Source organism: Cnephaeus nilssonii (genome assembly GCF_951640355.1).
Source record: "Cnephaeus nilssonii genome assembly, chromosome: 20".
Lineage (NCBI taxonomy): Eukaryota > Metazoa > Chordata > Mammalia > Chiroptera > Vespertilionidae > Cnephaeus > Cnephaeus nilssonii.
The window spans coordinates 51,422,154-51,446,354 of NC_137091.1; the positions used below are offsets into that span (position 1 = coordinate 51,422,154).

The following is a 24,201-nucleotide window of genomic DNA, read 5'->3' on the forward strand; positions in this document are numbered from 1 at the left end:
TGAGAAAACACAGGTGTCATGTCCAGCCTGACGATTGAACCGGGCTGAGGTAGGGAGGTGGGAATTGAGAAATAGAAAGAATAAGAGAAATAAAAGCAAGAGAAACAACAGGGGAGCTCTGGCAACTTTTATTAGTAATACAGTGCTTTTTATACATAAGACACTAAGCAGGGAATCACTCACAAGGAAAACATCCTTTGTTTCTCTAAAATCACTACTGGAGGGATAAGTTGAAGGACAGGCTTCTTGTTACAATAAATCTCACTAGTTGGATACATATTTCTTGGTAAGCCATGAAAGTAGCTCTTATCCCACTGATAGCAGTCATATAAACAAACCCTGGGAAAGCTCTGTAGGCAGGGGCTGCTCTCGTTATACTGATTAGTTGCCACCCAAACAGGCCTGGGAAATGTGTGCGGGTAGGTGCCAGCCTTGCTAGCCCCTACAGGTGCAAGGACCGTGTCAGCTTACAGCCCGTTCCCCACACACAGGGTCCCTCAGCATGTACCACAGGGCATATCCACACGCAATGGACACACACACGCCCACACCTGGGAAGACTTATTCGGACACAGAACACAGACACAAAGAGGACACAAACACACACAGATACAATTAGGAACACTCAAGGGGGAAGGAAATTCACACATACAACCAACACGCAACATGCAAGACAAACACCCCCCCCCCCAAATGCTGAGTCCTACTAGTCACACTGTGTGAGGTAATATGCTAATTTGTCCATTAAGGCGTCCCAGTCACAACTAGTCAATGGGTTGCGCATGCACAGGAGCTGGGGGGCGGGGATGGGGCGGGGACACCCTCCCACAACTGAGGCACGCCCAGGCCTGCCCAGCACTAAGGCCCTGTCCAGCGCTGAGGTGGTGCTGTAGGCCTGTGTCCCTGACCTGGGACTTGGTGTTGCCTGCGTGCGTCCTCCCACTAATGCAGAGCTGCTTCTGTGTCTCAGTGAACTTTGAAACGGACCCAAGAGGAAACCAAGAGGGGAGAGGCCAGACCTGTGGATTCCCAGCGCTTTAGCCACTTGAAAACAGTCACTTGGAATGTGAGGCGGCTGTACGTTCAGCTGAGAAGTGAGGGGGCTGCATACCCCCATCACTGGGCTCCAGTCGGTCCGAGGTCCAAGCGTCCACCACCAGAAGGAAAAAACAGGGGGAGGGGCCAGGAGGGAGGACAATCGAAGGAAATGTGTCTAGACTTTCCCCAGCCCTCTCCCTCTTTCTGCTTCCTACAAAAGCCCCAGGCCCTGCCACAGTTGTTTCCACCTTTTAGTCCCGTCCTCCAACCACAGAGGAAAGAAATAAGGAAGGAGACCGTACTGCCTCCCGAAAGTATCTATATACCTGATCAGCCAGTCGCCTCACGCAGAGAAGCGAGCCTAAGCTGTCAGTAGGACATCTGTGAGGGGTCCTGGACTGAGGGGGGCAGGTCAGGCTGAGTGACCCCCCCCATACATGAATTTTTGTGCACCGGGCCTCTAATTTTTAATAAAATCCAAGTAAAATATTACCCCAAAAATGCAAAAATAGACTCAAAGAACACCAGTGGGTCTCAGAGGTGTATGTGGTATTGCTAGAGGCAGACTTTTCCTGAGGTGAACTATTTGGGGCCCAAAGCATGAGGGGGCTTCTCCCAGAGAAAGTAGACTCAGTTGCCGTGGGCCAGGGGCCTGGGGATGGGGAGAGCAGGCTGGAGAGACCTCTGGATGGAGACAGCAGAGCCCTGGCCAGCTCCTCTCAGGTGGACACAGAACCCCAATCCCTCCCAGGGGCCTGCCTGGGGCTCCTCTCTGCCAGCTCCTGGCAGGACACAGCGTGGCCAGCTGCAGGGGGAACATCCCGGGCAAAGGCAGGAGAGAGTGAGGAAAGGTGGGCTGTGCAGGCTGAGGCCCATCTCAGCGAAGAAGGGTGGATGGTCTTTTTTTAAAATTTATTTTTATTTATTTTTAAAATATATCTTATTGAGTTTCCACAGAGATGAAGCCAGAGGGACTGAGTGTTAGAAACACTGATGAGAGAGAAACATCCATCAGCTGCCTCCTGCACAACCCCTGCTGGGGATGTGCCCGCAACCAAGGTACATGCCCTTGACCGGAATTGAACCTGGGACCCTTCAGTCCACAGGCCGATGCTCTATCCACTGAGCCAAACCACTTAGGGCAGTCTTTTTTATTTTTTATTTGAGAGAGTGGGATGAGAGAGAAACACAATGACTGGATGCATCCCACCCAGACAAAATGTTGGGCTGGGATTGAACCTGAAAAATACTAACACAAAGTCATGCGGTCTTTATTTCAGGCCTGGGGCAGTAAAACAAAGAAAATTGGACAAAGAAGGATTTTCTGCCATCAAGCTATCCTTTCTGAAGCACAGAAAGTTTGAGATCCCCACAATATCTTTTAAGCCTACATGCTGACACATCACAACTGTGCTTTCAAAGCAACCCAGGCAGTAAATAGAACCAACAAAATTAAAGGTACAAAAGCAAAATCACAATTACAAAAACACCATATACCAGAGCAGAGGACAGCAATCAGTTTGCAGCAATTCACAGCAGAAGGTGAGAACCACAATGTCCCTGAAAGAGGCAGCTCTTCTTAGCTGAGAATGGGAGCTCTGGATAAAACCTGGGTCAGGTCCATTTCTTAGTCAGAGAGTAAGGAATGAGGATCCTGCCAAGAGCTCAGAGTATTCACTTAAGCACAAGTGAGAACACAGAATTCCTTTTCCCTGTGCACCAGGGGTGGTGACTGATGCACACTGTTCAGGTGAGCTAGGTGGTAGAGGAGGTCACTTCAGTAACAAATCCTCGCAGTGACATCAATGAGGTGGAGTCCTTGGAAGATAGCAAGTACAATGCAGCTCCTTCAAGCCTCACTTGTACTTCAAACTTATGAGGAATTTCCCACAGTGTATGTTCAGATAAGAGGGGTTTACATTCAGGTAAATGGATTTAAGTCTCCTTCAGTGTTGTAGCATGAGAAAGATAAAACATCCCCTGGACATTTAAGAACTTTCTACAATGTGAATTCTCAGATGTCTAACAAGGCTAGGTTTGCTGCTAAAACTTTTCCCACATTTAGTACACTCATGAGGCCTTTCTCCAGTGTGATTTCTGTGGTGGTCCATGAGCGAACGTCTTTGTCTAAAGGACTTTCCACAATCACCACACTCATATGGCTTACCTCCAGTGTGAGTTCTGTGGTGCTCCATGAGTGAACGTCTTTGTCTAAAGGACTTTCCACAATCACTACACTCATACGGCTTTTCTCCGGTGTGAACTCTGTGGTGTTTAATGAGGTGCCCCTTTAGTCTAAAGAACTTCCCACAATCACTACATTCAAAAGATTTTTCACCAGTGTGAATTCTCATGTGTTCCGTGAGGTGAAACCTTCTCCTGAAAAACTTCCCACAATCAGTACACTCATATGGCTTTTCTCCAGAGTGAACTGCCTTGTGGTTAAGGAGTGTACTATTGTTCCTAAAAGATTTCCCACAATCAGTACACTCATAAGGTTTTTCTCCAGTGTGAACTGTCTTGTGGTTAAGGAGGTTATTATTTCTCCTAAAAGATTTCCCACAATCAGAACACTCATAGGGTTTTTCTCCAGTGTGAACTGTCTTGTGGTTTAGGAGGTTATTATTTGTCCTAAAAGATCTCCCACAATCAGCACACTCATAGGGCTTTTCTCCAGTGTGAACTCTCTTGTGGTTAAGGAGGTTATTATTTCTCGTAAAAGATTTCCCACAATCAGAACACTCATAGGGTTTTTCTCCAGTGTGAACTCTGTGGTGTGAAATGAGGTTGGACCTTTGTCCAAAGGACTTCCCACAATCAGCACACTTATAGGGCTTTTCTCCAGTGTGAATTATTCTTTGCTGAATGAGGTGAAAGTTTTGTTTAAAAACTTTCCCACCTGTGTCACACTCATATTTCACTTCTCCAGAGCAGGCACTCTGATGCTGAACAAATCTCTGGTTGTGGCTGCCAAATATTTCACAGTTACAAGTCTGGTGAACACTTTTTCCAACAAGAAATACCTGTGAAATCTCACTGCCACTGTGTGGCTCCTCAGTGGTGAGAGGAGCCTGGTGCTGGAGAAGGTCTGAGATGGCTGGGAAGACGTTCCCAACCTCCCTACTGTTTGAAGGCACCCAAGGTAAGTAGAAGGTGCAGCTGGTCACAAACAAGGCCCTGTCCATGTCTTCTTTCCAGGGCTTCTCTCCATTGGCTTCCCTCTGCTGCTGGGGAGGGTTTGCATTGAAACAGAAGTCTCTCACACATGCATCACTGAACAAGGCTTTCTGCTCAAAGTCTCCATTTTGTGACTCAGTCAGGTGCAGAATATCTTTGAACTCTGAGACACACCGTTTACACAGATGGGTCCTCCGGGTTGCTGGAGCTGTCATAGAAGCCCTGACCTGTGACTCTTCTTGAAGAGATAAGCTCTGCTCAGGACAGACATCCTCATCATCCGTTTTATGCCAACAACCTGAAATCAGAGAAATGGGGAGGAACTGATTGTTACCTGTGGTGACAGGGGAAGTCCATTGCTAAAGTGTTTTGCACATAATACATGGGTTCTATGAAATTATCTGAAAATAAGAGATGTGCAGGAAGGATTAATAAGAAGCTTCTGTGAAGGTCTCGGCCTCTGAAGGTCACAAAACAGGGAAGATCTCACCAGAAACATGACACACACATGGCAAGGACCACGTGGAAGAGAAGATGCTCCCCACTCAGTCTTCTGCTAAGAGTGCTCAGCAGCGCTGGTCTGCTGATGACAGGGGCAAGCTGTACATAAGGTTGGTTATGTCTTATTCCAAGTAAAATTCAATAAATGAGTAGCAGGCATTCGAGGATGATTTAAGCATGTATGTGAACCTCCTAACACATGTGCAGGTCCATGTAGGAGAATACTGTAGAGGAAGCAGTGCAGAGGGACAGGTGATGCAAATTGGTGACAAAGGTGAAGGTAGCCACACGCCCGGAAGTCACAGATGAAATGCAAGTCAGCAACGTGTCAAGTATGGGAAAGAGAAGGCAGAAATGGGGTGTAGCCATGGCACCTGCCCCTAAACACTGATGGAAATTAGCTGGTTCCTGGTACCATCTGACCACCACCATTATGTCACACCTTCCCCCAGTTGTCACTCAGCATGGCCAGACCTCCTCTAAGACCATGTTGCATGTTTACTCTATGAGGAAACCAGGTTTCTCCCTGAATCTTCCACTCTACCGATGCATAAATACTCTAAATACTCCAAGTATTAGTGAAAGACAATGGAGGAGAGCAGCCAGCTCTGGCCCAGAGCAATTTGGCACTCAACAGTCCTCAGCTAAGGTAATACTACAAACAATTGATGAAGGGTCTTGCAAGAATAGCCCATGGATCATGGAAGTGAAGAACATAACCTGGCACAGGCTGTCATAAAGCACCTTTCCCTACAGGAAGGAGGAAGAAGAGAATAAATGTGGGTATTGTCACCCTCCCAGGGAGAGGACGAGGAAGGTGGGACCCATTAAGCTGCCTGTAAAACTCCCGGTTCCCAGACACTTTCTGCACTTTTTGAGGCAATGGGTGTCAGGGATGTTCCTGGAATCCATTGGTCAGGGCTCTCCACACATCTCAGCTCTGGCAGCCACAGTGCATTTGATAAGACAGGGGCAGAAATTAGCAGAACCCGGAGTCTGGCTGTGGGAGAGAGAAAGCTATGTTTTGAGAATAAAGGAAAAAAGGACATCACCTCAGGATACAGGGACAATATAAAGCTCTTACCCACAGATGAGACCAGTGCAAACACTTCCAGCATCACATCGCAGTACAGAAGTCTCTGAGCCTCATCAAGGAGCCCCCACTCCTCCGGAGAGAAGGAAATGGCCACGTCCTCAAAGTACATATCCTGTCATAACAGGGACAGTTCGGTCCATGATCAGCTTCTCTCCTAGGATTTTACTTTCATCATACCTCCCACTCTCCACGTCCATCTGCTCCCTCCACTCCCCACATCACAGAAAATAGCAGGCCTTGCATCCACCAGAGTCACTCTCTCCTTATATTTCTACTCATAGTGTGTCTTCCCACAGAAATACAGCAGATGCCCAGATTGATTATACCTGACCTCAGGGCCTCACATTTAGAGTCAACGCAATGGGTGTCACCAACATAGGGTACAGATAATTGTTGGCCATAAAAAGAGATGTGAGCGATTTGACACTGGTCTTGTGGAGCAATATTCTTCTTGTCCCACAGATTCTCCCTCCAAGACCCCGAAAAACAAGCATCACTCGTCACCCTTTCGATTCCAATCCTAGGGTGCTGAGGTCAACACTGTGCCCTGCCTGTTCCACATAATTCTTTGTATCCCACTTCTCTCATACAGCTGCATTCCCAGAGTCACAACTTCAAAGACAACACATATAGGACATGAAGAGGAGGGATTGTTATCTAATCACCTTGTTTTCAACATTCTGACTCATCTCCTCTGTAATGTATTTCTCTCTTACCCTTCTCCTCTCCCCAAGGCAGTAGAGATTTTCAAGCCCAGTTGACACTGATGTATGCTATCCCATTCCTATTGATCACTGCATCCGCCCAACAACAACAGGCAGGTGTGCACATATATGACACCTAAACTCTGGACCTGGCATGTAGCACGACAACATGCGTCTTTTCAGGAATTACCCTAAAATTCCCCATGTTGTATCATCCAGTTATCAACAGGAATGGACTCAATCTTCATTCCCTCTGTGTCAATATCAGGGGTCTGTGGCCATGAATTCACACGCCCTATCCAAGAGCACATCACTCCTTCTCCCACACCCTCCCTCACACCTGCACTCCCGTAGCCCCGACTCCCATAGACACCTCCTTGGTCTTAGTCATTACTCAGCATGTGTGTTCCAGAGAATGCATGGCAAGTTCAAACAGTATCACATACTAACCTGACTCTCATTGCCCACACCCAAGACACAGCCTTCAGTTCTGCTATGAAGGCCTCCCTCCCAACTTGTTTTTCCTTCCACCTCACCTACTGAGAACCGCATCAACTCAGTTACCCAGAGCCCACCTCTACTGCTGCTGCACTTGATGTCCCTTCTCTACCCACAGCCCACAGTCCTCAAGTCCCACTGCCCATGGCCCTCTACCCCATGCCCAGTGAGTCTCACAGATGCCCACTCAGGCCCATAAGCAAGTCAACCAAACTGGATGCAACACACCAGGCCACACAAAGGGTCATAAGAAATCCTGGTGAGTGTTTAAGAAGTAAATATGCACCAGCCACAGTCTCACCTTTTTTTAAAATTACTCTTCTACGTCCAATAGAAAAAATAAAAATATGATCTACAATTCCTCCCTGCTCCACAGTCTTTACTATTTTTTTAAGTAGTCTTCATTTTTAACTACTCCTCAGAGTTCCAGATGGTCATGAAATATCTCATACCCTAATAGGAAAAAATTAAAATATTTCATATCCCTAATGAAGATGACTTTTCCCACTATGAATTTCTCCATGTCAGCTGATGGTGCTTTCATACCTTCAGGTGCTAAATCCAAACCTTTACATTATCTCCAATTCTTACCTCTCTCTCCAATCCTCAAAATTAGAAAATCCAGGTGGCCACACCTAAAACCCTGATCCCTAATGCAACTGCTTCTTCCACATCCACAACCACCACTGTGCTCCCGTCACCATCACACTCACCAAGACCATCACAGCAGCTTCCATTGTAGTCTTCCTACCCCCGTCCTCACACCCATACTGTGCATCATGCTGCAGTCACAGGAGTCTAATGAGACCTGGGACACATCACCTGCTCTGCTGCTCCGATTACCCCAATGACCCCTCCACCAGCAGAACAGAAACCCAAGTTGTCACAAAGCTGCTCTGGACTTGACTCCTGTCCCACTGTTTCCAGTCCCTATTTTTAAAGAATGGACACCTGCTCGTCCCTGAAACATCTTAGTCTTCACCTCAAGCCTTTGCCCATTCTGGAACCCATGCATGGAAGGCCCTATCACCCACAATTCCACTGGTTGCCAAAATCAGGTACCACTCATATGAACCTTGACCTACACTTAAGATTCTGGGCTAGGTGTCCCTTCAAGGTCCCCAGGTCCAAGGTCCCCGAGAAGAGCAGCTAGACAGTCCCAGGACCCCCCTATCTCAGAGGCCACGATAGTGTGAGGCCCTGACATCAGCCCCACAGACCAGCCCACTGAACGGCTCTGCACCTGCAGGGACCTGTGGGAACTGAAGGTCTGTGGAGGGCCCGGCACCCACCGCCAGGACCCAGGGGTCAGGTCCGAGGTCACGTGACCAGGAGAGGCCTGCACCCCTCAGGGCGGTCCTCAGGGCGCCCTCCTGCTGGGTGGCTGTGGTCACAGGGTCCCCCTCCCCTGCTGTCCTCTCCCCTGTGGTCGGCTCCTCCTCTGGGCAGTTGAGGGGACGTTAGAGCCGCATCTCAGGCCGCGTCCCTCTGTGTTCACAGCCCCCAGCCCGTCCCCTGAGGAGGAAGTGACCCTCCTCCCGGAGCCGCCGCTCCTCCTCTCTGTCGCCTTTAGACACACACAGGCCTGGCTCCCCCTCCCGGCTCAGCCCCCACGGCCTCCCCGGCGGCACCGCAGCCCGTCGCCCTCCCCCCTCCCCCTGCGCCCCCCACGGGCACTCACCGCTCTGGGCGCTGCGGCCTGGGCTGCGGGGCTGAGCGGCGCCGGCCCCGAGGCGGGAGGGCCGATGGGGTGACGCTGAGGGAACTCTGTCCGCGGAGAGGAGGCGGGGGCACGGGGACCCCAGTCCCGCCGGTTGGGGGTCAACCCGCCTCAGACACCCCTGCCCAGCGGGACGCGGCCTCCCGCACCTCCTCCTTCTGGCGATCGGCGCGCTGAAGTCTGTGAGCAGGGGTTGAGCTGGAAGAAGTAAAAATGTCCGCCAGGAAGAAGACTCCGGAAGTCCCGCCCTAACCTGATGCGGAGGCCTTTATTGCCACTTGCGTAGCCGCATTGCTTTCTGGGTAATGTAGTTTTCTCTACCGCCCAGGAGAGGGCCAGCTTTCCAGCCCAGGAACTTGAGGAACCAGGTGTTGTGGTGCTGCCAGTGGGGCTGGGGAAGGAGGAGATGGGACTAGGGGCCTGGTTCCCTGGGACAGAAGGACAGACCTCCCGGGGGAGGGGGGAGAATTCCTGATCTGAGCTCTCTAGGTGAAACTTCAAAAAATAAAATGAATGTGTTGTTACCTAAAAGGAATAGATCAAATTTCTGTAATTAGGCTGATGGGAACAAAATACTTTTTAGAAGTGTGGATAGGCAGTAATAGAATTAAGTGGTTAATTTTCACTTATAATCATATAGGAACTGTGTGTTGAACAAAGGCTTGCCTGAATAGCCATATATTTCCAGGCCCCACATCAGTGGAGGGACTGTGGAACTGAGAGGCCTAGACTCAGACCTCAAACATGGAACAGACTCTTAGCCCCACCCCTTCCTTGTCAAGGAACGGGGCTCAGCCAAGTCCCATACCTGTCAGCAGGTGCACTCCTCCCACCAGGCGGGGCTGTACCCTCAGACACTCTAGCACCACGTGTACAACGGATGGGGGCAGTTTTAGGTTTGTGTCATGTTCTTCTCTCATTTTCCGCTACTGGGTTGGTGCTGCTGCCAATACAGTGACCTGCTGATGGCAGAGTCGCTTGCTTAGCTCAGCGGCTTGAGTGGGCAGCACTTAAAGCCCTCCAGACAGACAGGGCCTGCCCAGCCAGTGCAGATGCCCAGGTTGTAGGCTCCATCCCCAGGAGTGGCCTGTGGGAGATAGCCAATCCATGATTCTCTCTCATTGATGTTTCTATCTCTCCAACTCCCTTCAACTCTGAGATCAATATATATGTTAGAAAAATAGACAGGGCCTGATTGTCTTGCTTTTCTCTAAGGATGGATGTAGGTGGATGTCTGTTGCAAAAAGGGTCTCTACTGGTGTTTAGGGTGTGGGTTGAGCTGTGATTTGGGAGTCCATACGGCCTTTCTGAGACGTGATAAACCTGCTCAGGGGCCAGAGCTGCCGGCATCCTATCACTTGCTTTACAGCCCTGTGCTGTGCGTCACGTTGCTCACACTCCACTCAGAGTCCTCGGGTGTCTTCACCACGTCCGAGGTCACTGGGTCAGCATGTCCTTCAGTGGCTGTAGGTCTCCCAGCTTCGGGGAGTCACTTCTGTGCAGCTGTGCTTTAGGAAGTGAGCAGTGCACGGGGGCCCTTCATCCTGGGGGAAGGAGGGTAGATGCATGGGGGCAGGGCCTGCCCAGAGGGTGCCACAGGGCGCATCCTCACTCCTCCCCTCTTCCTGGACTAGGACCCTGGACACCTCCCTGAAGTGCCTCAAGGAGCGGCGGGGGAGAACATGGCCCATTAGCCTCACAGGTCCAGAGGATGAAGCAGCCCAACCACCTGAGCTGGGAGCTGGAGCAGCTGTCAGAGGGCCTGCAGCAGCCCCTGGTGCCAGGGAGCCAGCCTGGCTGCAGCTTCTCCCTCAGCCAGGGAGCTGAGCCCTGGGCTCTGAATCTCCTTCCTGGGTCAGCCCATCCTCAGCCCAAGTCCATAGGGTTTTATTCAGGGGCCATTTGGAACTGTTCCGTTGCCATTCTCCCCAAGGAGAACATGAAGCGTCTAGTAGCCTTGAAGTCAGGACATGAACCACAAAGTTAGTGTTGGCAGATTTCTCAGCGCCCATGCGGACAGTCCCAGGAGCCCTCAGAGCACAGCACGCTGACCCCCAGAGGCTGTCTTAGATCGGTTTTTGGGGGATTGAAAGCTCTACGTGGCAGGAGCCTTCCCCAGCGGTCACTGACCTCCATTGTAACAGCAGCCGGGGCCGATTCCGTGTTCACGTCATAATCGGGAGGATGGGTGCGGTCTGCTCTCTGTCTCCCTGGGCAGGGGGTGCTAACTGTCTCTTTCTTAGGCCTCTCCTTCCCCCTCATGTTTGGGCCCCTCCGAGCACCCAGACAAGGTGTGCGGGTGGCCAGGGGAAGGTGGGTGGGTGGCAGGCCGTGCAGCAGGGGGCCTGGGCACCCAGCAAACAGGAAGCCAGGTCCTGCGCTCAACACCAGCACGCGTGCACCTGGGAGCGCAGGGGAGGGGTGCTCAGAGCGCTGCAGGCACAGGAGGCCTCCGGCTGGTTTGGGGGGGGGGGGGGGGCCCTGCTTTTCCAATTCTGAGCAACATTCCGAAGCCTCACGGCGGCTGTTGAAAGCAGGCGGATATTCCTTCTCTTCAAGGGTCCCATCAGCTCCAAACCTGTCAGTTCACTGAACTGTGAATCTGGGGGAGAAGTTCTGTGGTTTGGTGTCCTGGCACTCCGGGGCCAGGGGTGGGCTAAACGGGATTCCCTGCTCTGGGAGTTCAGGGTCATGGGGAGGACACTGCCCCCTGGTGGGACCCACGAGTGGTGCCGGTGGCAGGGACCCTCTCAGACCAAAGCTTGTCAGAGACCAGGGTGGTGGTGGGGTTGGAAAGCCCCCGATTGGGACACTGCGTGGTTTGTGAGCCCCTGCAGGCCAGGGCCCGGGACTTCCTGGTGTTCCCACGCCTGCTGCTAAGCCAGCAGCCCAGGGACAAAGTGTGGGTGAACTTTTGTGTGGATGGTGTGGTGGGTTCTTGAGTTAGACTTGGCTTCGGGTCCTTCCGCCACCTGCTGGCCAGGCGGCCTCTTTTTTTTTTTTTAATATCCTTGATGTTATACTTTTTAAAAAATTTCTTTATTGACTAAGGTATCACCTATTTGTCCTCATCCCCCCATTCCCATCCCAAACCCCTCCCCACGCATGCCCCCACCCGCCTGCTGTCCGTGACCACTGGTTAGGCTCATATGCATGCACACAAGTCCTTTGGTTGACCTCTCCCCCTTATTCCCACCCTCCCCTACCCTCCCTCTGAGGCCCGACAGTCTGCAGGCAGCCTCTTTTAAACCTGTTTTCTCATCTGCAAAATGGGGACAATGGAGCCGCCTCACGGAATTGCTATGCGTGTCTCCTGAGGAGACAGAAGCTCTCCGCCGGCCTGGCCCACGGGCGCCAACACAGGGCGGCTGCCCTCGCGCCCTGGTCTGATTAACGATACTCATTGCTCTGGCTCTTGGTGCTCCTGAGCATAGCACCTGGGAGCGGACCATTGCTGTTGTCCCCATAAACATTGTCATCATGAGAGCCTGTGGGCGCTGGCCTTTAGGGAAAGAGGCTTGTCCTCAGCCCTCCTGCTGCCCCTGGAGGTCCCTCACCCTCACTTCCCAGGAGCGCAGCGCCTTGGCCTGAGGGATTGACAGTCAGGAGGTGGGCGGGGCGAGTGCAGGTCAGTGGGAACCTATCAGATGCCACAGAACTGCAATCTGGAAAATGGTTAAAAGGGTGGACTCCGTGTTGTATATATTTTACTCCACTTTTCTCCAAATATATACATTTATTGATTCAGAGAGGAAGAGGGAGGGACAGAGAAGCATCAGTGATGAGAATCATTGATCGGCTGCCTCCTGCATGCCCCCTACTAGGGATGGAGCCTGCAACCCCGGCATGTGACCTCCTGATTCACAGGTCAATGCTCAACCACTGAACCTCGCTGATCAGGGTCACCCCAACTTTTAAAAGTGTTATTTTTAAAGCGAAGGCTGCACAGGTCCCGTGTGAATGAGCACAGGTTGACTTTGTGGAGTTTTAGGCGGTTAGTGTCCTTAGCAGCCTTATCAGGACGCAGCATTTGGTGTGTGTTCGTGTGTTGAGAGCATGTGTGTTTGTGTGTTGTGAGAGTTGAGCTGGAGTTGGGGCCACGAAAGTGCGTTGGCTCCCCTGCTGAGCTCCCTGTTGCTCGGGGTCTTCTGTCTGTTCTGGCTTCTGGGTCTGTGCCGCTGTCCTGGGTGGACGATGAGAAGGTCCCCCATGACATGGCGCTGTGAAAGCCGGCATCCCCTCCAGGTCCTTCCAGCCCCGTGGGGGTGGGGTGGGGGGAGAGGAGATGGGGTGAATAGGAAGCAGGTGGGGTGCAGCCCCAGGGGCAGTGCAGTGTGAGGAGGCTCCCAGGGCTGAGGATGTGGCCCTGGAAGGACAGGTGAGGGAGCGCCTGACCCTCAGACATGCCTTTGCCTACAGTCACGCCCCTGCTGGAGGCAGGAAGGGCTGGGAACTCCCGTTCTCGGGTCTGTGCGCCCCTTTCTGGCTGCTTAAAACCAAGGAAGGAAATCTGCCTTTTTCTGTGTTTACCTTGTTTTTATCTCGTTTATAGACTTTTTAAGCAATTGAGATTTCCTGTCTCATTCTTTCTTCAATTCGATCGTGAAACTGATAAATGAACTCTCCACCACAAGGACCTTGCCCGGGGATGGCAGTACTGGGCACACACTCCAGAGCCTCTCACACCCCCAGGCATACTGGTCAGTGATCATGCATGCTACACCCCCAGCTGAGCCCCCACTCTGAGGACTGGCACAGACCACCCCATCACTTTGCCATCTCTGTGAGTCTCTGCAATCCTTGAATAGACAGGTTAAAATTAGCAAAAAGGGATTACAGCATCTTGAAGTTTTGTATTGGCACCTCCACGGTCACCTGCTTTCTTCTTAAGCTCTGGGCGGCTCCCCTAACGGACCCAGCCAAGCCAGCAGGAGGGCCACAACGGCCTGAGGAACCCTCAGGTGCTGACAGCATCAGCACCCTTAGGAAAAGGGAGGGCACCCCAGCTGACCATCGTCAGCCCCTCAGACCTAGAGCTCGGGGGATGGCCGTCTCGGGCCAAGGGCAGAGAGGGGAAGCAGAGGCCCTGAAATCTAGGCTCAGACTCGACTTTGCTCTTCAGCCTCCAGCCAGATCCTGGCGTTGGGAGGAAGAAAACCAGCCTCTCCAGGGCACAGTCCAGGAGCTGCGGGCGCCTCCCTGGCCCTGCAGGAGAGCAGCGTCAAGTGCATGGAGCTGCAGGAGGAGACCCCTGCCCATCCCCGCCTCCCTCAGCTCTGCAGAAAGAAGCCACTCATGGAGGCTGTGCAGGCTCCTGCGAGTCCGTGTCTAGTGGGTGGGTTTCCCTCCTCAGGCAGCAGGATCAGCTCCAACAGGAGGTGGTGCTGCAGGAGCTGAGGAAGCTCTTGACCACCAACCGGGAGACCCTGCAGCAGGAGCAGGAGGCCAAGGTCCTGGCCGCACAGGAGAACCAGAGGCTGTGGCAGGAGGTGGACAGGTAACGGCCTCCGCCCGTGCAGGGCAGCTTATTAGTGAGTTTACATTAAGTCCCCAGAACCTGTTGTATATGTTGCACTGATGGCGGGTCTCAGCTCAGACTGGCTGTGTGTTCAGTGCTCAGTGGCCACACGAGGCAGTGGCTGCCTGATTGGAAAGCGCACTTGGCCATCCTGATGTCATTGGCTGTGTTGGCCCTTCCGACTGGTGTAGATCACACCGAAATGGCCTCTTTGTGACGTGGCCTTTTTCCTCTTTTGGGAGCAGATTCCCAGCAGTGGAGTTCCAGGGGCGTGTGGTGTGTGAGACTTTGCTGATCTGGGTGTTAGGTGCTCACTCGCGTGAGGCAGACCTTGGAGGAAGAGAAACATCACTTCAGGAGCCAGATCAAGACGTTGGCAAAGAACTGGAGCCTTCTAGAAGTGAGTGCGGAGAACGAGGCTCAGTGCATATAAGGGGCGGGCTGACCGACGCCTGTCCACAAAGGCTCCTGGCTTCCAGCTCCACGCCCAGGCCTCCATGTTCTGGGCAGAGAGCCCCCTGGTGCACTGGTGTCCCAAGGGCAAGGGACAGACCATCTTCCCAGCCCATCCTTCTCTCCTTTCCAAGAATGGTTCTAGCTTTCCGCAAGGAGGGGTGTTTGGCTTTTGTTGGCTTTTCAAAGACACGGCCCATTGCCAGGCAATTCTTAATCTGCTTTTGGAATTAAGTTCAATGTAAAAATATGACAGAGGTACCTAGGGAAGGAATTCAGATCGCAGGCTGAGCCCTTTCTGAGTCTGACTTCCCCTTAATGGGCTGGGGGAGGGTTGTGGATACGCCGTGGTTGTCCTCCCTCGGCCGACAGGACATGGACCTGGCTGTGGTGTCGGCTCTGTGAGGCACACAGAACCAGTGACCTGATGGCCAGGAACCAGGAGGCGTGGTGGGATGTGAGCAGAGCTGTGTGCACACCAGATAGGTGTTGAGGAGCTCCAAGGAGGCGTAGAAGGCAGCAGGGTTGTGGGAGTTGGAATTCTGCTGCCAACCGGATGGGGACAAGGCTAGCCAGTGGGGCAGGAGGTGGGGGAGGTGAGGTTGGAGCACGGTGTGGTCTGCATGCAGGGAAGTTCAGGCAGTGGCAGAAGGGAAGGCTGGAGCAGGCGGCGCTCAGCTGTGGAAGGCCTCCATGCCTCACTAATGATTTGGATTCACTGGGAGTGAGTGTTTAAGAGATGCTGGTCAACAAGTCCGAGGGAGCTGCCAGAAATGAGGCAGGAGGAAGAGGCTTGGTGCTGGAAACCTTGTGGTTTGGACGTCAAGTAATCCGAGATGCATCTGGGGGTGTTCAGGGGGTCCTTCACTCCTCGGTGCTGTGCTGCTGGACTGTCCTTGCTTGTGATCGGGAATGGCTGGCCATGAGGGACAGAGAGACATGGTCACAGTGACCACAGGGGCACTGGCCCAGCCCCCAGGGGTCACAGTGCTGCTTTACTGTTGTCCCGGATTCTTCTGCTCATCTACAAGTGGCTCACCCCCTACCAAGGATGGTTTACATGGAAAACCACACTATAGTTTTGGTATAGAAATGATGGTGGCCTGAAATTGGCTCTCTATAATGCAGCTGGTAAAAATTACCAACAGAGGGCAGGCAGGTGCCAACTAGAAGAGCAGGGCCTGGTACCCAGGAGGATGATCTGATGATGGTTCTGCATTAGACAGTGTCTGCAGGAGGCCAGGGAGCAGGCAAGCTTCCTGAGCTTGCTCCAAGCGGAGTCTTTCCCAGCATGGAGAAGGTTGCGGGGCCTGCCCTCCGTGAGTTTGTGTGTGTACGGGTGGGGGTCGGTCAGAGCCAGACAGGAAAGCACTGTAGCACAAGGCCAAGCAGCAGGGCTGTGGGAAGAGAACACCACAGACTAGAAGACCAGATGCCGAGCCAAGGGCGCTGGGAGCAGAACAACGTCAGTGGTCAGGGGCCCAGCGGTTTGTGAGCCATCACTGTTCACGGGCTGCTCACTTCATGCTGCGCTCTCAGAAAAGCCCTCGTATTAGGTGGGACCTCATCAGCTTCATGGCTGAAGGAGCCTGAGCAGCTGCCGCAATCCAGCAGACTTGTTTTCAAGCAAGAACACCAGGGTCTGACCTGTCAAGGCCCACGCATTTCTGAGCTGAGGTTCAGATGGTTCAAGGTTTGCTCTCCTGAGATGATGATCAGCCTGATCCCCGATGCTTCTGCAGGTCTTGTCGACATTCAGGGTTCCCAGACCCACGTCACGTGCTTCGATCCTCATTTCCCAACTCCGTGTTTGTGACGGTCATGAGCCCCATGATGTCCGAGTCCCAGAAAAATGCCGGCCTTTCTCGGCCAGGTCCCAGCCTGAGGCGGTGAGTCAATTTACGTGTTTTATTTTAATCACAAGGCTGTTTTTCTTTCGCCTCTGTTTATAGAGACAAGTTCAATGCCTTACATACAGTAAAGGAAGAGGAGCACACAATTATGGATCAGTACAAATCCCAGGATCCTATTCCCAAGAAGTGAGTTCATTCAAGCAGCAGTAACTTAAACACAGAACAGGAAGCTTGCATTTTCACGAGTGGGGAAAGCTGTAGCCATCTAGAGTGACCAGTTGGTTGGGCCTACATCTTCTACTCGCTGGCAGGTCCCTCCCAGCACTGAACGAATTTAGAGGTTTTTTCCGTCCTGCCCTCAGGGTTATTAGCCTGTGAGGGATTGTGGGTGCCAGCTGGCCATGAGCCTGTTTAAGGGGACAGAGAGTCTGTGGTTTAGAGCCACTAAAGCAGGAGTATCAGGTTTTGTCTCAAGGTTTCAGGACCTAGGAAACCATGTGTTTGTTTGGGAAGGAAGCTGGAGCCAGACACCTGGACCAGCAGGAGGCTTGGTCTCCCCTACATTCTTCTGGAGTCACTGGGCCCCAGGGTGCTTCACAAACACGTTCCCTTCTCCAGAGATTAGCAGTCCTGGTGGAGGGCCGGCTCGGTCCCCGAGACCTCTGGCCGCTGTCCTGCAGGGCTTCCCCAAGGCTGGTGCCTGAGCCCCAGGTGCTGGGCCTTCACATTGTCCTGACCCGGCCCAGCCTTGAGGTCCAATCACCATGAATCCCGCAAGGCCTCTCTGTTGAAATCACAGAACCACAGAATTTCCGACCCCCCAACCTGCCCCTTCTGTTGACAGGGACATTGAGGCATCGATGAGGAAAGGAAGCGAGTTGAGTAAGCTCAGTGCTGCTCCGTGGCAGAGGCAGAATTAGAACTCAGATTAGGTCCTTCTTGTGACATTTGAATGCCTCCATTTCCGGTTAGCTGCAATATATTACCCTTTAAATTCACTGGGTCAGCGGAGGCACCTGTAACTGCAAATTGTCTTCCACCCCCTAAGCCCCACATACAATTATCAAGATGCTCACGCAGAGCACTATCCTTATGAACCCCAAATTAAGGCCACTTCCCTGGCTAGAGGGGCATGAGGGTTGGCCGTGTCCTAAAAGTCTACTTCTAATAGGAAAAAGCACTGGATTAGAGCCAAAGCCTTCGTAAAATTTCTCACACCAAAGAAAGAAGGCTGCAGAGAATGAGTGAAGTCAATCCCAGACCATCCTCCTGGGCCCTTGGAAGCCATCCTGTCATGCTCATACTGGGTGGAGGGGTGAGAAGCCTGCAGTGGGCTCCAGCTGGTGTGGCTCAGTCGGTTGAGCATTGTCCCATGAACCAGGAGGTCACCACTGTATTCCTAGTAAGGGCACATGCCCACAATATGTGCTTGATCCCTAGTAGGGGGAGTGTAGAAGGCATCAATGCATCTTTCTCATCGTTGATGTATCTCTCTCTCTCTCCCTCTCCCCTCCGTTCTGAGGACAAAAAAAAAAAAAGTCTGAGTAAGAAAAGCCATGCCCTAAATTAATAAACATCCTTGTTTAATAATTTAACTCACTGAAATTGAAAAATAGTCTAATGCATGGACTCCTTGAGAAATACAGAATTCCCCTCACGTGCTAAGTAAAGCATTGGCACAAGGTGCCACTACATTCATTAAATGGAGTCAGAGCATAAATGACTCACAGAGTCCTGATTCTGGTTTTGCCGTGGGTAATGTTTCCATCACTCCTGGGATGGAGAGGATTCTGATTTGCCAAGGACATTTAGCTAATGTGCCGTCATTTGTTATTGTGTGGGTGTTCCCTTAGGTTATTCGGGGAAAACAATTTAGCAACTGGGTGCAAAAAGAGTCACGTTTGGAGAAGCAAAAGCAAGGACAAGGACAAGTCTCCTGTAGCCTGCCCAGCTCTGTCTAAACGTCTAGGATTCTGGTCTTAGGCTGACATGCCACCCTCTCCTAACAAACCTCTGTTTTTCTGACACTAAGGATTCCCAATCCTTTCCCTTTATCAGTGTCCTCACCATACAACCCCCTTCATTTCTGAAAACAAAAAACAAACAAACAAAAAACTACCAAAAAACAACAACAACAAAAAAAAACCGTATCTAAAGGCCAGATGACACAGAGCGGACGCCTCCTCCTGACCCCAAGTTTAAGTAGCCCATGTGGGTTCTGACTTCAAAAGAGATGAGTTGTCACAGCCTCTGGGCCGTACTCCAGCACAGCGCAGTTTACGAACCCTTGGGACATACACACAGGCCCTTGGGCCAAAATGTCCGTGCTCAGTAAGTCCCTGGCTGACTGCTACCCCCTCTCAAGAACCTGCAGGCGTGAAGATCATGCCTGTGTGCAGACAGAGCTCATCGGTGGTCATGATGCTTCATCACATGTGCAGCCTCCGTGGGAAGGTTTTTTAAGAGTTCTTTTTGAGCAGCTAAATTAAAAACTGCTGCCCTTTATTCCAAGTTCATTGTCAGAGCATGGAATCGTTGGCTTTTGCAGATAAGTTCCTTTTTAGATAGTTTTATGTTTTGAAGTATTTATTGCTCCACTCAAGCATTTTAAATAATTGGATCGATGTTACCGACCCAGGATTCAGCCCAGAGTGACACTAGGGCCGTGGGAAGGTCCTGTGACATCTTGGATGCTGCTGTGAGAGCAGCAGCGGACAGGCAGAACATCAGCTCACAGTCACTGTCAGAGCTGGGAGTGCTGGTCCAGAGGCCTTGAGCTACTGCCTTGTTTTGTCTCCAGCCGTCCTTGTACCATCTCTCTGATTGTGCCATGCTATATCACCTCTGTGATGACTGACATCTTTTCCCTCAAGTCGACTCACCATTTCCACTTGCCTTTATTTTAAAAGGAAAGGTTATCATCGGTCCTGTAAATGGCAAAGCGGTATCACCATAAAAACAAGGTCACCAGAAAAGTAAATGCATGACCATCACACTGTCCCATTCGGTGGAAGTGGCACTGACTTCATCTCATGCACCTGCTCTGATGCCTGGACTGCCAAGTCTTGGCCTGCCCTCCGCCTGTCTCCCAAGCGTGCTGCTGCAAACCCGGGCTCTCTCCGCCTTTGCTGCTGTCTGCACATCTCCACCCCTCTGCTCCTCATGCCGACTCTGTACAGTGGATGCTTGTCCGGTTCATTGCGCCAGACAAAGCCATTTCCCCTGATTTCAAGTCATAAGATGCGGGTGCTTCACGGTGAGTGCAGACATTGAGTGGCTGAGGGGCAGGGGGGTCAGGTCCTAGGAGAGTGTGGAAGGGGCAGGAATCCCAGCAGTGGGCGTGGCTCTGGGCCCACAGCCCTCAGGCGGCCTGGGGTCAGACACTGTGCAAAACAGCCTTGTCCTAATGCTCCCAGAACTCCCAACCGCATGCATTTTTCACTTGCACTTGGAGAGCCCATCCCCTGTCTTACTACGAGGTAGTTGACAGTCTTTTAGGGATTTTCCCCTAATTTTTTTTCTTCAATTACCTTTGACAAGAGTTTATGTTCATGGTAGAACACTGAGATTGCAGAAAAGCACAAAATACAAGGGAAAACTGATTTTGCAGTCAAAATCACCATGCAGAGATGAGGATTTTCTCCCAGCTGCTCAGGGCTCACGCCCCATGAGTCATGGTTAGAGCAAGGGCTGGCCTCCCAGGGCCTCCAGCTCAGGTCTGCAGCCAGGGGCTCCCATTCAGACCACAGCCCATGAGGTACGCAGCCCCGCTTTTCCCCCTGGGTTCCGTGTTCCCTGCTGCCTCTGCTTCTAGGCCTTGGTGTGATCACCCCGCCTTGGCATGGATGTTGCAGCCCCATTTGTCACAGCCCTTCTCTGCCCCAGGCCCTGGGGACCTAATACCAAAGGGAGGGGCCCCCACAGAGGCAGCCTTGACCACACAGGTGCCTCCACTGACCCAGCCACCAAGCCCTAGTCATCCTGACCAGGGCGCTGTGTGTTGGGGTGATGCTAGGCTGTGAACAGACCGAGTAGGAGCAGAAATTTTGGTCTGGGCCACGTGGCCTGCATGAGGACATCTGGGGGGTGGGGGAGTAGGGAAAGGGAGGGCTCTCCGAGGACACTCCTGCCCTCACGCCTGCGTTTCAGTTCTTCCTCTCTTCTCTGTAGGACACGCCCCAGTTGCCGGGATGACGCGCTAAGTGACCTCTTCAGAAAGACCACGCTCTCCCGATAACAGGAGGCCGATAACAGGAGGCCAGCCGGCCTACCTGCCAGGAGAGAAGGGGCCAGGATGCCCTCCAGCTCTGTGCCCCCTCAGAGTGACTGTCAATACCGCTGAGGGGAAGCTGTCTGTAACACTCGTGACTCCAGACACTTTCTGCACTTTGTGGGACAATGGGTGTTGGGATGGTCGAGGAATTCATTGCTCAGGACTCTCCACACAGCTCAGCACCGGCAGCCGCAGCACGGTTGACAAGAAAGTGGGTGATCAGCAGAGTCCATGGACTGGCTGTGGGAGAGAGAAAGTTACGTCGGAGAATATAGGAAGAGAGGACATCACTTTAGGACATTACGAGAGATGTGAAGGTCTTGCCTACAGATGCGACAAGTACAAAAACTTCCAGCATCACATCACAGAAGTCTCTGAGCCTCATTCAGGATCCCCCACTCCTGATAGAAGGCAATGGCCATGTCCTCAAAGTCCATATCCTGTCGTAATGGGGACATTTCAGTTCTCGATCAGCTTCTCTCCTAGGATTTTATTTGCATCATACTCCCCACCCTCCACATCCGGTGGCTCCGTCTACTCCCCACATCACAAAAGATGCCAGGATTTGGTCTCATCAAAGTAATTTTCTTCTTATATTTCACCCTTTTGCCCAACCCCCAGTTTGCTACGGCCATCACTTTGCAGTACCTGCTCCACATAATTCTTTGATACACACTTCTCTTCATTCTCAGAGGCACAACTTCAGAGATAACTCAAATCTGCTGCTGTGAGGACGGGTTGTTTCCTAACACCTTCTTTTCCAAATTATAGTTTACCACCTCCTTAATGTATTTCTGTCTCACCCTTCTCCCTTACCCAGGCAAGTGGAGATTGTCAAGCCTGAGTAACACTGATGTATGCTACCTCGTTCCTATTGGTCACTCTAACAGCCCTAAACAACAGGCAGGTGGGTAGATAAGTGGCATCTAAGCTCTGGACCTGGCAGGTAGCACCTCAACACCCCTCTTTTCAGGCAAGTACCCTAAAATTGCCCTGATTGTATCATCCAGACACTACCAGAAATGGACTCCCTTCATTCACTCTCCGGTCTATGTCAGGGCCCTGTGGCCATGAATTCACTCCCTCGCCAGGGGCACAGCACTCTTTCTACCACACCTCTCTCACCTGCACTCCCAGTTCTGGCCACAGAGTCGTGTCATTTGCCTCTCACTACTCAGCAAGTGTGGTCCAGAGAATGCTTGCCAAATTCAAATGAGACCAATTATTGCCCAGACACTGATAGTCCACACCCACAGAGGCAGCCTAGAGTCCTGCTTTGAAGGCCTCTCTCCATGACTGTTTTTTCCTTCAAACTCATCTATTAAGAACCACAATCAAGCCGAGACCGGTTTGGCTCAGTGGATAGAGGGTTGGCCTGCGGACTGAGAGATCCCAGGTTCGATTCCTCCGGGGTGTGCAGGAGGCAGCTGGTCGATGTTTCTGGCTATCTATCCCTCTCCCTTCCTCTCTGTAAGAATTCAATAAAAAATATATTAAAAAAAAAAAAAAAGAACCACAATCAAGGGTAGGAAAATGGAACTCTATCCACTGAGCCCAACCAGATAGGGCCCATGATTCCCTATATTAACCCTTTGCACTCGCTTGCTTTTTTCTCGATTCCTTTATTCGATGCTAACCGTGTCTAGTCACACTCGACATCCGAGTGCAAAAGGTTAAACTGATTATAGGCCTGGCTAATGTGTCTCAGTTGCTTGAGCACTGAGAGTTTACAGGCAACAGTCGTGGTCAGGTCACATGCCTGCAACTGATCCATTCTTGTTTCTCACTCATGGATACCTCTCTGTCTCTCTCCCTGTCCCTTTCTATGTCTAAAATCAATAAAAGTATACATTTTTAAAAGGATACTTGTTCGTTCCTGAACCAGCTCAGTCTTCACTCCCAGCCTTTGCACATCCTGGGACCTTCTCCTGGGAGGACCCCCCACATCTCACTCCACCCGTTCCCAAAACCAGGGTCCACTTCCTAAGACCTAGTCGTGGCCTCAGGACTCTGGGCTGAGTGTCTGCAGGTCCCGGGGCAGGAAGAGGGGCTGGACAGCCCCAGGACCCCGCTACCTCAGAGGCCCTGATAGTGTGAGGCCCTGACATCAGCCCCACAGCCCAGCCCCCTGAGCGGCTCTGCACCTGCAGGGACCTGTGGGAACTGAAGGTCTGTGGAGGGCCCGGCACCCACCGCCAGGACCCAGGGCTCAGGCTGCTCAGGGCCCTGGCCCAGCCCCGGGCCGGGCGATGCCCGCATCCCTCGGGGCTCCATGTCCCTCTGTGTTCACAGCCCCCAGCCCGTCCCCTGAGGAGGAAGTGACCCTCCTCCCGGAGCCGCCGCTCCTCCTCTCTGTCGCCTTTAGACACACACAGGCCTGGCTCCCCCCTCCCGGCTCAGTCCCCCACGGCCTCCCCGGTGGCATCGCAGCCCGTCGCCCTCCCCCCTCCCCCTGCGCCCCCCACGGACACTCACTGCTCTGGGCGCTGCGGCCTGGGCTGCGGGCCTGAGCGGCGCCGGCCCCGAGGCGGGAGGGCGGATGGGGTGACGCTGAGGGAACTCTGTCCGCGGAGAGGAGGCGGGGGGCACGGGGACCCCAATCCCGCCGGTTGGGGGTCAACCCGCCTCAGACACCCCTGCCCAGCGGGACGCGGCCTCTCACGGCTCCTCCTCCTCCCCGAGACCAACGCCCAACCGGCGCGCTGAACCCTGCAAGTCCGTTAACGGAAGCCAGAACGGCCGCCAGGAGAATACCGGAAGTCCCGCCCTAACCGGATGCACAGGAATCAAAAAACGTGTAGCCCTCTACTGAAGCAGGCGCATTGCCTTCTGGGTGATGTAGTTTTCTCCACGCAGTCCATCCAGGCCGTGACCTTGGTGAGTAAAGGGGTGGCGCTGCCAGTGGCTCTGGGGAAGGAGGAGCTGGGACCAGAGGCCTGGTTCCCTGGGACAGACAGACAGACCTCCCGGGGAGGGGGGACTGGGAGAGATCCCCCAAAGAACATACACAAGGGGAAATGGGAGACATCTGTAACACCTTCAACAATGAAAAGTACACATTAGGTTCTATTTAAAAAACATAATAAAGCTCAGCTGGGCTGCTCAGTGGTTGACACCGACCTAGGACCCGGGAGACCAGGTTGGATTGCGGGTCAGGCGCCGGCACGGACCGCAGGCTCAGTGTCCAGAGGGCGGCGGACCAGGGACCCTGGCGGGAGGCCGCTGACCAGGGACCCTCTCCCGTCCCCGGTGGTTCTCTCCCTCCCCCTTCTTCCCTCTGAACCCAACACAATGTGTTTTATGGGGCGGAAGGTCCCCTCTTCCCTCTGAAACCAACACAATGTGTTTTATGGGGCGGAAGGTGCCCTCT

At 52.6% G+C, this 24,201-nt stretch overlaps 1 long non-coding RNA gene across 3 annotated transcripts; it reads right to left on the minus strand.

Annotated features, from left to right (window-relative positions):
• Positions 1–1,593: 1,593 nt before the first annotated feature.
• LOC307092809 lies at positions 1,594–23,501 on the minus strand. 3 transcript variants are annotated; one of them, XR_013812886.1, is made up of 3 exons: positions 23,307–23,501; positions 5,801–5,924; positions 1,594–5,716 (listed from the first exon to the last, which is right to left on the minus strand). It is a non-coding gene; the product is annotated as an uncharacterized lncRNA (long non-coding RNA). The 3 variants fall into 3 exon arrangements; XR_013812887.1 differs by lacking the exon at positions 23,307–23,501 and adding an exon at positions 8,696–8,941 and having other exon boundaries at positions 1,594–4,513; XR_013812888.1 differs by lacking the exon at positions 23,307–23,501 and adding an exon at positions 8,696–8,941.
• Positions 23,502–24,201: the final 700 nt, after the last annotated feature.